The 16,521-nt window shown below is 41.0% G+C and overlaps 1 protein-coding gene across 10 annotated transcripts in view; it reads left to right on the top strand.

Annotated features, from left to right (window-relative positions):
• The window catches only part of LOC126285003 (fructose-bisphosphate aldolase-like), a 152,118-nt gene that overhangs the window by 42,538 nt on the left and 93,059 nt on the right, over positions 1-16,521 (top strand). Inside the window, exons 1-2 of one of the 10 annotated variants that reach the window (XM_049984311.1) lie at positions 11,584-11,636; positions 13,535-13,935. The exons of 5 other annotated variants lie outside the window; for them this stretch is intronic. The gene's annotated coding sequence lies outside the window, so the exon portion shown is untranslated. Of the gene's footprint in view, positions 1-11,499; positions 12,280-13,534; positions 13,936-16,521 lie in introns of those variants that run through there. 4 more of the 10 variants (XM_049984316.1, XM_049984308.1, XM_049984302.1 and 1 more) reach the window with 4 other exon arrangements.

The following is a 16,521-nucleotide window of genomic DNA, read 5'->3' as shown; positions in this document are numbered from 1 at the left end:
CATGTAGTTCTTTCATTCACCGTGCGTTACGTTTGTTCTTGCGCAAATGAAATATTTATCAGGAGAGCGTGTGAAGATAGCGCTTACTAGATAATTTTTCCGCGATTAGAGTTTATCAGGGCGTGTTTATTTACGAGTTTATTTGCTGTTTTTTTTGTGAAGTATAGCTACCTGCCATGTTACTTTGCTACTTTGATTGTAAATGAAAGCGATACATTTGCATGTTCTCTCGACCTTGGCGGATAGAAAGCTTTACCCTCGCGTGACCCCTCTATTGCTGGCACGGCTCGCGATGTATTTAGAGGTCCCAGCTATTTTGGTGTTTAGCGGATTATGCTGCGCCCCCAGCCGCCGATTAAGGCAGACTTGGGAGGGCAGTGCGACCGTGAAATACGATATATTCCTCCGTCGCTAAACATCCGTATGTCTTTTCCCGGAAAAATTATCCATTTCGGCGATATCGAAAGTTTACCGTGGATTTTCCACACTTTGTGTCCTGTTGGACATGTAAGTGGTATTATCTTGCTTAGTACATGCGGAAGGAAGGACATCACGTCGATGTCGATCATTATGGATGTAGCAAAGCTCCGAGTTGGGCAGAATAAGGAAAGAAATCGGCTGTGTCTTTTCAAAGGGCCGGCCAGTGTGGCCGTGCGGTTCTAGGCGCTTCAGTCTGGAACCACGTGACCGCTACGGTTGCAGGTTCGAATCCTGCCTCGGGCATGGGTGTGTGTGATGTCCTTAGGTTACTTGGGTTTAAGTAGTTCTAAGTTCTAGGGGACTGATGACCACAGATGTTAAGTCCCATAGTGCTCAGAGCCATTTGAACCAATCTTTTAAAAGTAACCATCTAGGCATAACAATTTTGGGGAATCAGACGATTTTGAACTGCCTTCCTATGGAATTGGAGTGCAGTATTTAACCTTGGTGCCACCTTGCTCTGTTTCGTACAGATGTAGCATAGTGTTAGGATCGCAGACACGCGGTGGACAGTGTTAATCTCTGACGACCCTGGTTAGCAGACGAGACCAAAGAGATCCAGAGAAAAAAAGTGCGCACTCTGTAAAGGCAGTTTCACAAATCACTTGAGTTTTATTGTAAAACGAAGTCAAAGTATCATGTTACTTTTCAACCTAGCCGAAAAAATCTGAAGATAGCTTCCCAACAGCGGAAACCAGTAATCACCAGTATTACATCGCAAATGTGATTGTAATATATAGTAAACTCTATGACTTTCGTTCTGGATAACTTGGAAAGAAAAGCTCTGAATATTTATTTTTTTAGTTTTCTAGAAAGTACTACGGTCCCCATTTCAAGAAAATTGTTGATATTTGGACACTCACAGTCATACAACTGTTTGTTTAATCCCATTTATTCAGTAAAGAGAGAGCTGATAAATATCTGTTAATCTGACAATCCAGTGTAGGTGGTTTTTTTTTCCCGACGACTGTCGATCATGGTAATCAAACTTCTACTAAAATTTATAGCCAAGCAGAGAAAATATGTCACGCAAATGGTGCAAGTACTGGCTGACAAATGCCGGGGTGGTTCCTTTGAAAACAACACGGCCCGTTTCTTACCCCATCCAGGGTTGTGCTCCGCCTGTAATTAACTCGTCGTCGGCGACATAGTTACCATCTCTATCTTCACTTCGCTTGCAATTAAAGAAACATCACGTGCTCTTCAAGAGCTAGAACTTCCGCGTACCTCTGTACCACCGTTGCTTTGCGATATACTTATGGGTACATTTTTATCTGATTTGTAATTCGCAGATCTGTCTGCGTGCTGACATAAACTTCCCATTTTAGGACCAAAACGTTTTTATATAATGCGTTGACGGTCTGTCTGTGTCAATGAGATGGCTTTCCTCAAAGTTTCTAACACACAGATCACTACATACTCTTTTAGGGATAAATAAAGAAGTCATTAAAACAATGCAATCCAATTCTGCATGTAGTTTTTTGGGTCGATGAAAAAAACACTAGTGGCACATACTGGTTTGTGCAGTAATGTTCAATATATCAATAACGGAGAATTCTATTGATTGTGTATTTAGTATATTGATTGTTTAATAGTACACAAAGTATTACTTGGCTAACATTAACGTTATTTCCAGAAAAGAGAAACTGACTTACCATGGAATTCTATACCCAGCGGACTAAATTACAGAGAGATGCGTCTTACAGTTCGTATTATATTAAAGCTGCTACTTTTCGACGAAATGTATTTTTAAATTTTTTTGTTTGCGTTTAATTGTATCGTTCTCAGTTAAATTTTTTTGCAAATTACTTCCTTCCACAATATACGTGATCCCATTGATGAATGTCATTAGAACACTGTTGGAATAGAATAAGAATATGTAAATTGATCTGTAAAGTTCTAAAAAGCATACACGTATTGTGATGGGAAAAATACATATACAGTACCTGGCATGGTTTCTGTGTGCAGCGCTTGGAGCATTGCCGTACGCTTTTATTAATAGACCTGAGAGTGTATTTGTCGTTGCGAAACAATAGCCGTCAGTTTTCTCTTAAGCCTGCGCCGACAGTAATTGCGAGTTTATTTTATATCTTTTCTATGGTGAACTGTAGAAGTTGAAGAGACAATGTTGTTCTTATTGGTATGGAACCAGTAAGAGTGAGGCGACAAACTTGACATTTTAAGGGTTGAAATAATGGTGCAAATAATATTCAAAGATTGAATGGAGGGAAAGAATGGCACAGGAAGGTCCAGGCAGAAACACACTGGAGAAGGATAAAGTATGCAACAGCTACTACCACTTGAAAAGATCGGCAACAGTTGAATATCGCTACTGCAAATGAAGCCACGAGTTGAAAGCGGGAAGATGAAGACTAAATAAGAGGGCGATTCTTTTATACTGCTGCCACATTTGTAAGAATCTGTGCTTGAACTAATCACACTCTCTCTTTTAAAGAACTTTCAGTAATACATTTGCAGATTTGTTTTTCTGGAAGGAGATCTTTCTCGACCTAGAGATTTTACAATTTTTCTCTACGGGGTGTGGTGTTACATTGGTAAGGGGTTTTCGATACCGCAGAAGCTTCTCTTGTATTTAATTTTAGTGTCCTTAGAATTTTTCGCTGTCTGTTATTTCCGCGAAATTGACAGGTGCAGCAAAGGAAAAATGATTGCTTGTATGGCTCTTTGGGAGATTCTTATCAAAAAGCTAACGACTGGGATGAAATCGCGAATGGAGTCCCGCAGGGTTCAGTTTTGGTACCACTCGTATTTTTTATTATTACTCTGCTTTTTAACATGCGTGAGGAAGAGTTGGCATGTTTCGCAGATGACAGGCGTCATAATTAATCTGCTTGGAAGTTGTTAATGTCTTTTTACTAAGAATTTTCTTTTTACTAAGAATTACTAAGTTATTCTCCAGATGGACTCGCCATTAATTTCGGAAAAATGGAGTAGATTAAGTACTGTACAACAAATGGAATTGATGAGAATATGAATGGTAAGAAATTAGTTACTGAGCTTCTTAATCAGCTAATTTCAACGTTTCGCGTGGAATGAAATCCATTCCCGAACCTCCTGATTAGGGCAGCCACCGAAAATAATAAATGTCTTCGGGCGAATGCAGAAATAGCATTTTCAACAAGACTATTACTATTCCTCCCTCCATGTTTCTCCAAAAGGAGCACTGCCCACGAAGCTGAAGATTCCATATTTATGTCCCGGTCTGGTACACAGCTTCAGACTGCCGTGAAGGTTCAAAACAGCGCACATTCCGGAGCGAGATGAAAAATGTGTTCTGGAAACAAGTCCTAGGATGCGACAGTGCCTTTTTTTCGGTATCTATCCTTCCAGTAGTGATAGTCCCGTAAGTCATTCCAGAGAGCTGCTGTGAGGTTTGGAGAGTGGGAGAATAATGCTGGCAGACTTGAAGGTTTGAGGACAGCTCGTGACACGTGCGTAGATTGCTCATTCAGTAAGAACGTTACCCGCGAAAGATAATGTTTCAAGTTTGAATCCCGGTACGGCACACAGTTTTAATCAGCCAGGCAGGTTCGTGATAATGTCATTGTATCGTTGGGTATATTCACCACGGTTCGTCAAACAGAATATAACTACGGATAAATTCAGTAATATATCGTTTTTTATTTCTGGGGCGATGCTGGAAAAATAGGAATTATTTAGGATGGCGGGAGAGTTGCTGTTGTAGTATTTTTCTGAATGGTGTCGCTCAGGGGGTTCTCCATCAATTAGGAGTGACAGATACAAGACACCAAACTAGAGTTCGATCCAAGACGGGTGTTCCAATCACAAATGATATAAAAGTGTCGTAATTGAGAGATAAGATAAAAAGTGACTGACAAAACAATTGTGGTTCTGCGTTTATAAAAGTGGAAGTCTGTGCTCTCCATAGAGTTAGCAACAGCTTAGTCCCTTCACATAGTTATCAGAGAGGCGTGAGCGTTTGACATTGACACAGCTGCTGGAGGTCACAGCACCGTCTCGACTTTGCTGGGCTTCTGCCAGAGAAGCTAACATCCCAGCCAAACAGCTGTGTGCCTCTATAGCACACAGCGTCGCTGAGACAACGTTCTTGTTCTCACGATACGCAACGTTTGCTAACACTCCTCCTCTCTACAGAGTGTGTCAGGCGCACACACAGGATCCGAAACTGAATACTTTTGACATGAGGTACCAATGGCCGGATATGAATATGTAGTATCTTTCTAATGTCGTACGCAGATTTACCTTGTAGCGAAAATTGAAAGTCATAGGAACAGTTCAAAGTGACGACAGCTGGACTAAACGAACTCATAAAGTTATGTAGCACACACTCAAATATCCCTTGTCTGTTGTACAATGAGGCAGTCGGCTAGGATAGCTCAGTTACTGGGATTTCGTACACCAGTGGTCTCAGGTAACTCCGTAGGGAAAAAAAAGTATTAACAGTAAGGCTATACCAGGAGCTAACGAGAACCTTACCAAGAGCTTATTAGAATCTTAACATAAATTCACCATAATCCTATGTAACGAACTCCGTGTGAAGATGGTCATTTTCAGCAATTTTTTACTGTATTACGACAAATGTCGTGGTCCAAAAGGACCGCTAGAGCTATATTCAAATGCAAAGTATTAGTCTGAGAATGGAAGTTATATTTCATTTCGCGGGCTGCATTCGAAAGGCTTGCTGGACAAACAGCCTTTAGCGAATAGCAGGAGGTAAAGTCTCCAGTAACTATGGCAACACATCGTATATGGATTTTCATCGGTCCAGAAATCATGGGATTTGAAATCACCATCAGGCGTAAATGAAGCCTCATGGACAACACAACCACGTGCTTCGCAACTGTTCAAGACATCTTACCGCTCGAAGTATTCATCTGCCGCCGTTAGTTTCTTCTGCACTTGTATAAATTTGAACTTAGGGTTTGGAATACCTTGTATGTGAATGTAATACACGCTGATGAATCACGTCTGGCATCTTGTCCAATTCGAAATATGCTTCTTAAAATTATTGGTTGTTCCAAAAAGAACATCAGGTTCTAGTTGATTACTATACTTCCCATAGTGGAGAATGGTGAATGTACGTTTGACGTAGCGACCTTTGTTAGGTGCACTTCGGGAAGCTATTAATACGGTAACAGATTTGTTAAATGTAAGCATTGCACGTAAGTGTGCATTTGCTGTCAATACATATTGGGTATGGCAGCTGCAGAAATGTAATTAAAGTAAATCATAAATCCTTTGTTTTCCTATTTTGGGCCATGGATAAACTGATGGTAGTTATCCTTTACAAAGATGCTACCGTACTCTGAAATGCTTAAACCAAAATAATATCTTTCAGTTACGTTAAAAAATTTGCAGTGCTTTTAACGTAAGGGACTAAACGGGTCACAAGTGATTTCAGAATGCACGTGTTTGTGCTTCTCATCTGAGTGAAGAACAGCGAATCGCCGTTAAGTACCGGCGATTCCTCGCGTTGTTCAAGATGTACAACTTTGTCTGTTCCACATTCGCCCTTATTCCAAAACATGACAGCGTCTTATCTCGTAATTGAAATAAATATATCGCACGTTCAATGTGTCCACTGTACAGCTTTGTATGTTCCACTTTCGCCTAATTCCAGGCCATGGTCGACACCCAATCTCCACAGTACAATAAATATTCATCAAGCATCGGCTACCTTTGTAGGTCATCTGGCGGCTAGCGTATGTACAAAGTAGACAGGGTAATGGAAGTGTGTAACGCTGAGGTCTAGACTTCGCCGTTTTAAGAGACATAGGTGATTTACGGCGATAAACAGGTATTGTCCGAACGCGTTTCTAAACGTGTGTGTGTGTGTGTGTGTGTGTGTGTGTGTGTGTGTGTGTGTGTGTGTGTGTGTTGTGTGTGTGGCTATGTTTTCAATTAAGAACTGTAGCTCTCTGAAGTTTAGTACTGATTAACATAAACCTAGTATGTCCATTCTTTTCTCGAATGTTCCATTTCCTCTGGGTGTTTAAGTCTATTGTACCGAATAAATACACTGTAATCAATAGAAAAGTAATTGTTTTCTTGTGAGCATTCCATCAGATGTGTTGTGATAGTAAGTTTAAATTTAGCAATCGATTTGTTTGTTAACTCGTTCAGCTAAAGTGTCCAGGAAACAGGACTGTTCAGGACTATCTCCACCTTCATTTCCCATCGCAGAGACCGCGGAAATTAGTGCCATTCTGTTACGTAGCACGTACTGCGCGTACATAGGTATTTAGGAAAGTGATACATTAGATTTTGTAGCTAGGGAGGCTTGTGTTGTATACTTTCTGATTCAAACCATTGCGGTCAGCCCTCTTAATGATGTTAAAATACGCAAGCAATTGTTTCTGTTCACATGCTGCTAGAGCTGTATGACCATAAATAGCTCCCTCCAATCGATGCCGAGAATTCGATTTGAAGACTCAATGCAGCCTTTATATTCGGGGTAAAAATATCTACGGTTGGTCCTAAAGTATGAGGAAATGCGTCGTGACACATCATGATAATGAAAACATACGCTCAAAGGACAGATGTGTTGGCGTCGCCAATGATGAACGCTGTCGACGACTGGATCTTATCAGCGTGAAAAAACATGTTAAGAAGATTGATGGACTGATTGTCTGATGGTATCAGAATTCTGGTAGTATTGGATTACGATAGATACAGCACCAGCACAAGTTAAGAAACACACACATTTTACCTAATCCACAGAGCAAGCAATGTTTAGTGGATAAAGAGCTATTTCCAGCGCAAGTAGAAGAAGAACTTACACCAAGGGCGACATACTGGAAACAACTGAAGGGGGCGGAGGAAGGTGAGGGAGATGGAAGCCCCGTGTTCTATATGCTTCTTCCTCCCCCTTCCATTTTGTACCAATCTAAATCTCGTCTGCCGACGTGGCCGTTTCCGAGAAGAACCAGTCAGAAGCTCGGCGTCAGGAACAAAAGTTAATTACTACCCCAATGCTCAACTACAGCGGCACTGCCTTCACATCTTTTCATTCGTGGCAGAGGGACGCAGACATTGACTCCTGAAGGCCCACACGCAGAATGCAGCCCCCTTTCCCTTGTCGCAAACGTGCGATGCATTGAAGTGATTTTTGTTGTTGCCCTTGATTCAGAGATACTACGTTGTGCCAGGTCATTGAAGAGAAGCGTCGAGCATTATGTCCGAATTTGGTAGAGGAGACACTTTTATTAAAGCCCCAATATGCGACAATGATTCCGCTGATTCTATATTTCGTAGGACCCGCATATCGTTTGTTTAGCGTTTACTTACTCAACCAGCTACGCTCTCTCTCTCTCTCTCTCTCTCTCTCTCTCTCTCTCTGTCTCTCTCTCTCTCTCTCTCTCTCAAACACAACACAACAGCAACTCGAACGAATGTGCGATTAACAGGTCTTAATAGTGACTCATGTAACACTGTGGTGATGCGAAATTCTTTCCATGCCTTGTAATTCTTCATCGGATGGTTTGTCTGCTGACTTACGCCAATTCTAAGTCCAGCTCTGTATAAAAAAACACATTGAAATGCATGCTAATTATACGTAATGGTTACTTCCGTAGCTTAATATTAAGCTGTCTAAAGAAAATACAACTCTACCCCTATCGAGTTCTCGTCAAGTTATTGACAAGAAATGGCATGTTCGCGTCCTCCCGGCCGAGGAAGGCGACAAATTTCCGGAGGACGTGATTCTGAAACAACTTGTTCGGAATGCGCTGTGTACTAAACACTGGTAGCTCAAGTAGTCGTACTGAACACTGGTAGCTCAAGCAGTGAAAAATACGGGGCGTTTCATGTACGGTGCAAGCGCTGCGTCTGGTGTCGCACTGGAACACGCTCTGGCCCGTTCTTCGGACTTCAGCTGGCGTGTCGTTTTGAGGTGGAAGCGGCCTTAGAACGAAATAAAAAAAAGTTGTCTTCTGTAGCTCTACACAACAGCTTCTTTTCTCGTGTTGTTTGTTCTTTTTGTGCTCCACGTTTCACTTCCGTGCAAGGTAACATTCCAGATGAATATCTCCATAAAAGATTTCGTAACACTTAAATTTATATGAGACGTTTACATGCTTCTCTTTTTCAGGCTCTTCTTGCCATTGCCAAAATTTTTATAGCCTCTCTACATCGGCCATCGACAGCTGCAGTGAATCACTTTAATATTCGGACACTATGACATGTTAACCAAGTAGCATCGTAACTTTATTCGTAGCAAAACAAATATAACCAAATATTATATTCCGTGATGTTTCTTGTAAATAATAGTATAAACTGTATTAAGATAACGCACATAAGTTCTTTTATAATACTATTTAAATACAAATCGGTCCTATATACACGTTGCATTAATATTCGAACACTTTGCAGAACTAATTATTTCAAGACAAGATTTTGTGGAACATTAAATGTCTCAGTATCTTGTGGGGTAGCCATTCTGTTTTATCACTTCTTTCAAACGCTGCGGCATACTGCGAATGATCTGTTTTAAATAGTCCGCATGTAGACTGGCCCATTCTTCTTTTAATCGACGATTCAGAGTTTCCGTGGACGACGCTGGTGTTTTTCTAATACGTCGCTCCAGTTCTCCCCACTGATTCTCAATGGGGTTGAGATCTGGTGATTGATGTGGTGGTTGTAAGACTTTGGGGCAATTGTGCTACAAATATTCCTGCACAACGCGAGCCTTATGTTTCGGGTCATTGTCCTGGTAAAACTTGAACGTGTGTGATATCCCAATGCTTTCAACACTTGTTCTTTAATATATTCAATAGACACATTTGTCCATAATACTGTCGATGAACACCAATCCGCGCGGTCCAGATATCGATATACAGCCCCACACAAGAACACTGCCACCTCCGTGCCTTAGCCGCGCGGAGTGGCCGCGTGGTTTGAGGCGCCGTGTCACGGATTGCGCGGCCCCTCCCGCCGGAGGTTCGAGTCCTCCCTCGGGCATGGGTATGTGTGTTGTTCGTAGCGTAAGTTAGTTTAAATAGTGTGCAAGGCTAGGGACCGATGACCTCAGCAGTTTGGTCCTTTAGGACTACACACACACACACACACACACACACACACACACACACACACACACACACACTCCTTACCGTCGGTTTAATATTTGTGACAGTAAATTCTTCGTTCTTCTTCCGCCTCACCACTCTTCGTCCATCCGACCCAAAAACGTTAAATTTACTTTCTTCGGCAAAAATGACGTCGTTCTACCAAATTTCATCCTTCGTACCAAACTCCCTGGCAAAGTACAATCTCTTCTTTAGATTCTGTTCGTTCACAAATGGTTTCTTCCTGGCCACTCTTACATTGTAGCCACTTTCATTCAATGCTCTGCGAATCGTCAGCTCACTTGCTAATTTGGGTACCCTGAGTGTAGGATCGTTCTTTATTTTCCGTATTAGCCGCCTCTTGTCACATGTATCCATCTACGATGACTGGCCCTTTTGCGGTATGGAGTCGATATGATCCTCATTTTGGAATCGTCTGAGGATATCTGCCGCAGTACTCTTTCTTGTGTTGAGCGTGTCAGCAATTTGTTTGTATGATTTAAATTTCGCGTTGTGAAAAATCACAAGCTGTCGTATCTCAAAACTAGTATTAGCTTTGCGTGGCATCATACCGTCTGGGCAGTGGACCGCGCTTGTAAACACACACTTGCCTTCTGACTTCACCCCGGAGTGAACGGTGAATACAAGTGTGGCACTGCCATCTGTCCGCATATTGAAGTAACGTGACCGTCGAAGACTGCTTTGTTTCAATCGTATTATTTAACAAGTGGTATACGCTGTGTAAACATCATTCATACTATTGTTTACTAGACATCTACCTTCATGTAATACGTGGATATGTTATATTTTTCTTTTATTCAGAATACAGTTATGATGCAGCAAAGTAAAAATCACGTAGTGTCCGAATATTAAGGTTATTCACGGGATTTTGATGCCCAAATTGCAAAATTCCTGCCGGCCTTGGTGGACGAGTGCTTCTAGGCGCTTCAGTCCGTAACCGCGACACTGCTACGGTCGCAGGTTCGAATCCTGCCTCGGGCATGGATGTGTGTTATGTCCTTAGGGTAGTTGGGTTTACGTAGTTCTAAGTTCTAGGGAACTGATGACCTCATATGTTAAGTCACATAGTGCCATTTGAACCATTTTTGCAAAATTTCTCCCTCGCTACTTTTAGTATCTCATTGTTAATCTAATTGTCATGCCGTCGCCGTTGTTATTTTGACTACTCCATTGCCCTTACTTTGCTTTTGTTGATTTCCATTTTATAACTTCATAGCAAACCGAGCAACGCTTCGCAATTGCTTAATATGTTTGGAAATTGGCTAAAAGTCCTACATCCTTTTCCCCTTCCCTCTGTCCACCCCTCTCTTTGTCCATCTTCTTATTCTCTCCCCCCCCCCCTGGACCTTTCCCCTATGTATTACGTACATATTCAAGTGTTATATTAAAATATATAGCCTATGTCCGTCTGAATATTCATTAATGTATTGTGTAAAAATCTAAAGTAAATAGGTCAATAATTTCTAAATATTTTAGGTAACAACGTTTCCCATTTCGATATTAAATATATATATTTACAAATTATTTCCGTTAAAAAGTATAAAATAGGCTGTGTCTGTCCACATGTTCATTAGTGTGGTGCAAAAATGTGAAGTAAATTGGGTCAAGAACTTTTAGAGATTTTTTGGTACCGTCGTTACATAATAACTTGTCTTTATACAGGAGTAAAAATTTTCGAGACTTTCAGCAGTGCGTTCAATTGATCTTCCAAGTCTTTTGCCGCCTTTATATTCTGTCAGTTTTCTTATTTTTTCTTCCTGGACTTAAAAACATCAAAATTGCGCCATTATCGTGGTTAATACAAGAGTAATAGTACTAACCGTCTAACGATATTACGTGCCACTCCTCCTCCTGTCGTTTACCGAAAACCCCGTTTCGATATGTTGACCCATTCAGGGAATAAAAAGGGATGTGGCGAGTCACCTTGTAGAGTGGTGGGGACGGAGGCGATAGCCTGCGTGACGCAACGTCCTGGGCGAGCTAAAGTGTGGTGGGCCGGTGTCCAGGGACCCAGTTACTGCGAGCCGGCTGGCCAGCCACACCGGATTACAGGCAGTGCGCGGATAGCAGGTGCGTGCGTCGGCGGGCGAGCTGCTCTCATGCACAGTGGCACATAGCACTCTCACCATTCCTCTGGCTCTCTCAGACGGGGGAAAACTCTCTTTTTGCCGACAAGCGACTCGTGTTTTATGATAATGCATTAGTTGAATTCGTGAAAAATAACAAGAGACTTGTAATGTTCAGTTATAATATCAGGATTCACCATTAGCGCTGTATTAGTAAATGATAGGTCTCTCTATGTGCAACTGAGTAATCGCTTTCAGTGCTCTGCCTATTGCATTTCGCCTCAATTTATTGTGAAATGTTTTCAGTGATACGTGTCGTCCCGGACTGTTGCAGTCGAAACTGGTCATCTGTCTTCCCATACAGTATACTCTTGTCAGTACAGCATACAGAATGCATCCGTGCTTTATCACCAAGTTGCTGTCAGCAATAGGGACTACGTACTTTGCCACTGAAGATTGTTCTCAATACAGTGAACCGAAAACCGAAAAGCGGATGGCTGAATAGAAACTGCACTCTTTCATTGCACATAGAGGTACACTCATATTGTCAGTGCAGCATTACTAGCAACGATCGGTAGGTCGCATATCAAGAAATAATTGCCGTGACATTTTCTGCTGCAAAATGTCGCCTTCATGTGTCTGCGGTGGTTAGTGTGACGATAATCGTATGTTATAAGTTTAACGCAATAACTTGTATAATGAGCGTTACTCACCGCGCGTAAATTACTCAGACTATATTCATCCAGAATGAGAGGACTTTGCAACTTCCAATAAACTTCACCCATAATTTCGAATCGTAACGAAACTTTTCCTCGCTGGCACGCCCCACAAAAGGAATAAAGAAAACATTCCTATCACTTACTACATATTCTTTCTTCATGCAGTACAGTTTACAGTTAACTCCATTCACAATTTCCAGGCATTGTCTACATATACCCATAAATGTACCTGCAAAATTATGTTATTGTACGACACGTAGTTTGGGAGATGTGACGTTTCATACATGGGAGTTCGAATCTGTCAAGAATCGAGGATAAGGATTTATTATTAGAACAAAATTCGGATGGATCTTGTGTAATTGCCCGAATTTATTCGTTTTTAGAATAGATTTAACTCAGCATAGTGACTCCCTATGTTACAGAAGATCACGATCGAAAATACACTTTCATTCTGTGGAATTTTCCAGACAAAGATCGTAGGATACCTGTCAGTATACATTAAATAAACCGTGGCAGTTTTCATTGGAATCATTTGTCTAAGGTTTCCGAGGGGATGAAGGCAGATAAATGTTTAACGTCCCGTTGACAACGAGGTCGGCGAAGCGCTTACTCGAGTTGGGGAAGAAAATTGGCATGTCCTTTTCGAAGGAATCGCTTCGGCATTTTCCTGAAGCGAATTAGGGAAACCAAGAAAACGAAAATGTCGATGGCTAGAATGGAAGTTGAAGTGCCTTCCTCCCTAAAGTAAGTGCACTTTCTTAAGCACAGCGCCACTTCGCTCCGTCCCTAAGGTTGCTCCTTAAACCTACAGGACTACTGCTTCTTTGCGTACCATCTATGAAAAAGAGGGTGTTTGTAAAGACCTCTTTCTGCAAAATCAACAAAACAGATCTGGAGAATTTAAGGGATACATAATGTAGCATCGTTAGTGCAGTATGTCGTTATGTTTGTATCTGGCTTTGGAAAAATAGGAAACCGTTTTAGTTTCGACGCCTAAAGTGTCTAGTTATGTAACATGGGACACGATAGTCACGTGTGTTACATTCTAGGATAGATAAAGGCCTTGTCGACGAAGCTTGGCAAGTCTGTTCAAATCAGCTGTTTCGCAAACAGCATGGTACTCGAGTCGGGGCTTGCCGATACAAACCCATTAAAGTACAAATTCACTTGTTTCCAATTGCAGGTCAAAAGGGATCCAGCATTAGCGACGGCATCACTTTGGTTCTTCTGCGGTAGCCACGTCCGGAGAAAGGGGACGATTGACATTACCAGCTCATTTTACTTTTGGTTTATGTATCACAGTTCGTTTTGTGTGCATATACTGCTTTGCTGCCTCTGCCGAGGATGTCTTTTTTATAAGTGTAGTAAAAGCGGTGCAACGAGGGAAGGTCCCCAGGGATGAGATCGACATTTGGGAATCACCTAACAGAGATCTAGGTTCGGGTCCCAGGTGTCACACCTTACAGCAATTCACCCTTGTGGGCCTTCGTATACGAGTAATCCGCACAAAAGAATTTCAGAATTTCTTATGAGCCTTGGAAATAGCGAATATTTCTAAACCGGCGTCGTAGTCTAGCGGCGAAGGTAAGTTGCGTATGAACGCCTGAAAAAATATTAAAAATTTCCATAAAGTTCAGCTCTAATTAAAAAACACGAATTCTTAGTAGGATAAAAATTGTAGGACAATAGAAGTATATTTTGAAATACTATTAATCATATTAGTTCTCATATTGACTTTATTACATTTTTGTGAAAATTAGTAAATTACATGTTTTGTTTGGCCTCTATGCATTGTCTTACTTAGATCCTTGAAACTTTAAATAGACCTTAACAACATATCTACATAAAAAAAATTGACTGCAGTCAAGTCATTTGTCACAATTTTTTATTCTAGAAATGTTTACATTAGATAACCAAAATTGTTACTTTTTTATAATTAATCAGTATGGGTTTTGCTTCCTGTTGGTAGTATGTCAGTCTCTAGTCAGCGTTCCTCCAAATAGTATCCTGAAAAATCCCCCCAAAAAATTCAGACATCTAGCAAACATGACAGGAAACTAATTCAAATTTATATTTCATCTGACTGATCTTTGTTGTTGCCAATACATTCCCTGTGTATATATATGTTTGTTTACATGTTCGTCTTCCCTTTTCCTTTGCGTATTTCTCCTTGTTATTCTGGGCTCTTTCGTTGCTCCAGGGCTCACTTTTCAGCAGAACTGTGTGTCTTTCTCAAATCTTCAGAGGTGGTGGCAGATCCATGATAGCAAAAATGTTTTTGAGTTGGTCTTCTACCCTTCACAATACACCACTTCCCATACGCTAGTCAGATTTTTGAATTATAAACTCTTTCTTGCGCAATCAAAAAGGTTACACAAGTTTAGTTAGTCCACAGAAATCACAAAACATTTGAAGCTTACTGGTCTGACATTCGTGTCTTAAAAAAAGTTGCTCTGAACACTATGGGACTTAACATCTGTGGTCATCAGGCCCCTAGAACGTAGAACTACTTAAACCTAAGTAACCTAAGGACATTACACACATCCATGCCCGAGGTAGGATTCGAACCTGCGACCGTAGCGTTCGCGCGGTTCCAGACTGAAGCACCTAGAACCTCTCGGTCACAGCGGCCGGCCCTGCCTTCAAGATCTTCTAGTTGGACCGCCGTCGTGTCTACAGAACGCAAACAAGGCAATATACTTTACAAGACTACACAAAGCAGTCATGGAACCACATTCAGACATACAGTATTGTCAGTCAGTTCTTTGAAGTGTCGCTCTGGATCTCCAAATATGTGAGCTTTTCTCTTGAGGCATTAGATGGAGTCGACATAACATCCAGTCTCCTCTTGTAATTCCTGGCGAAATAAACCGACTGCCATAAGACTAACGTTTCCCAGTACCAAAACATTTTCCGGAGGCATAACAACTCGCGAAAACGACAAAATAGCAACTACTACAGAAAATTTTCTACCGAAACTCCTTGCCACGTGATCATTACAATTTGCCAATTGTTGTAGCAACTTGAGCACGCATCAAAATAACGAATTAAGCATGTTCCAGAACATTTGCTTTGCGAACGTCCTTCAGTTGCCGGGAAGGGCGATAGGCTGCGTTTGGTTGTGGGCCTGGCATAACGCCAGGCAACCGCTTGCGACACAGTTCTAGACCAGCGCTACTGTTATTTGCGACAACTTGTTTACCCGGCGACCAGCTGATAGCAGCTGTTAAGCCGGCGGTTCACCACCTTGTAATGGCCGCCTGTTTATTCGATGACAGATTATCGTGTTTAATGCGACTCTTATCCCCTGCATGAAAATCCACTCTCCAGTCAACATTCCGCAGGGAAAGAAAAATGCCTTAATATTCAATAATAAGTGTTATCGTTCAAGTGGCGTTTAAGCAACCCAAATTAATGCGGATTGTGAGAATTTGGTGTGATGCACTTAACGTGTTCCAACTCAGCCAACTTTTGAATATATCATATGATATTGACCTAAAGCTGCTTCACATTCCGAAATCTACACAGTATTCTCTTCGTATAACTCTTAAAATACAAATGCGATTCATCCTGTACTGTTACCAAATTATCACCTTTAAATAACTTGACTTACGCATTATCGAAATAAAAACCTTTCCGCAGAAGGTATTTGATCCATAACAATGCTTTGTAACGGCCTACGGGTAATTACTGTTATAATTTTTATTGGCTTTACAGCACTTGCTTATGTTACGTTGTGCTTTAGGTTAAGCTTAATAAGAATTTGTAATTTGACGAAATGCAAACACAAATGGTTTCTGCCTGAAATTAACTATATAGTTAATATAAACTATAAAGTTAGCGTTAAAGCAGAAGTACACAACTATATACTGATACATCTCATATAACACTACACACTAAATTCCAATGTACTTACTTTCAAAACGCAACTTTAAAAATCGTTATCTTTAAATTAAAGTATTTTATTGAAAATTAACTAACTGTGGACAAAAACTAAATTTGTTGCATTCAAAGCTATCATAATACAAAATTACTTGTGCATTTCTAAAGATGTGAACAGTGAGATTTTCAGTGCATTACTGTTTAATGCCTCAATTGAATACTTCCCTTCTCAGAAATAGTGTCAGTACTTACGATTGATGCATGAATCACCTTGAGAGTGAATCTGTT

The sequence above is a fragment of the Schistocerca gregaria genome, chromosome 8 (genome assembly GCF_023897955.1).
Source record: "Schistocerca gregaria isolate iqSchGreg1 chromosome 8, iqSchGreg1.2, whole genome shotgun sequence".
Lineage (NCBI taxonomy): Eukaryota > Metazoa > Arthropoda > Insecta > Orthoptera > Acrididae > Schistocerca > Schistocerca gregaria.
Note: the sequence above shows the minus strand (reverse complement) of the source record. Positions and strands in the feature narration are given on the sequence as shown.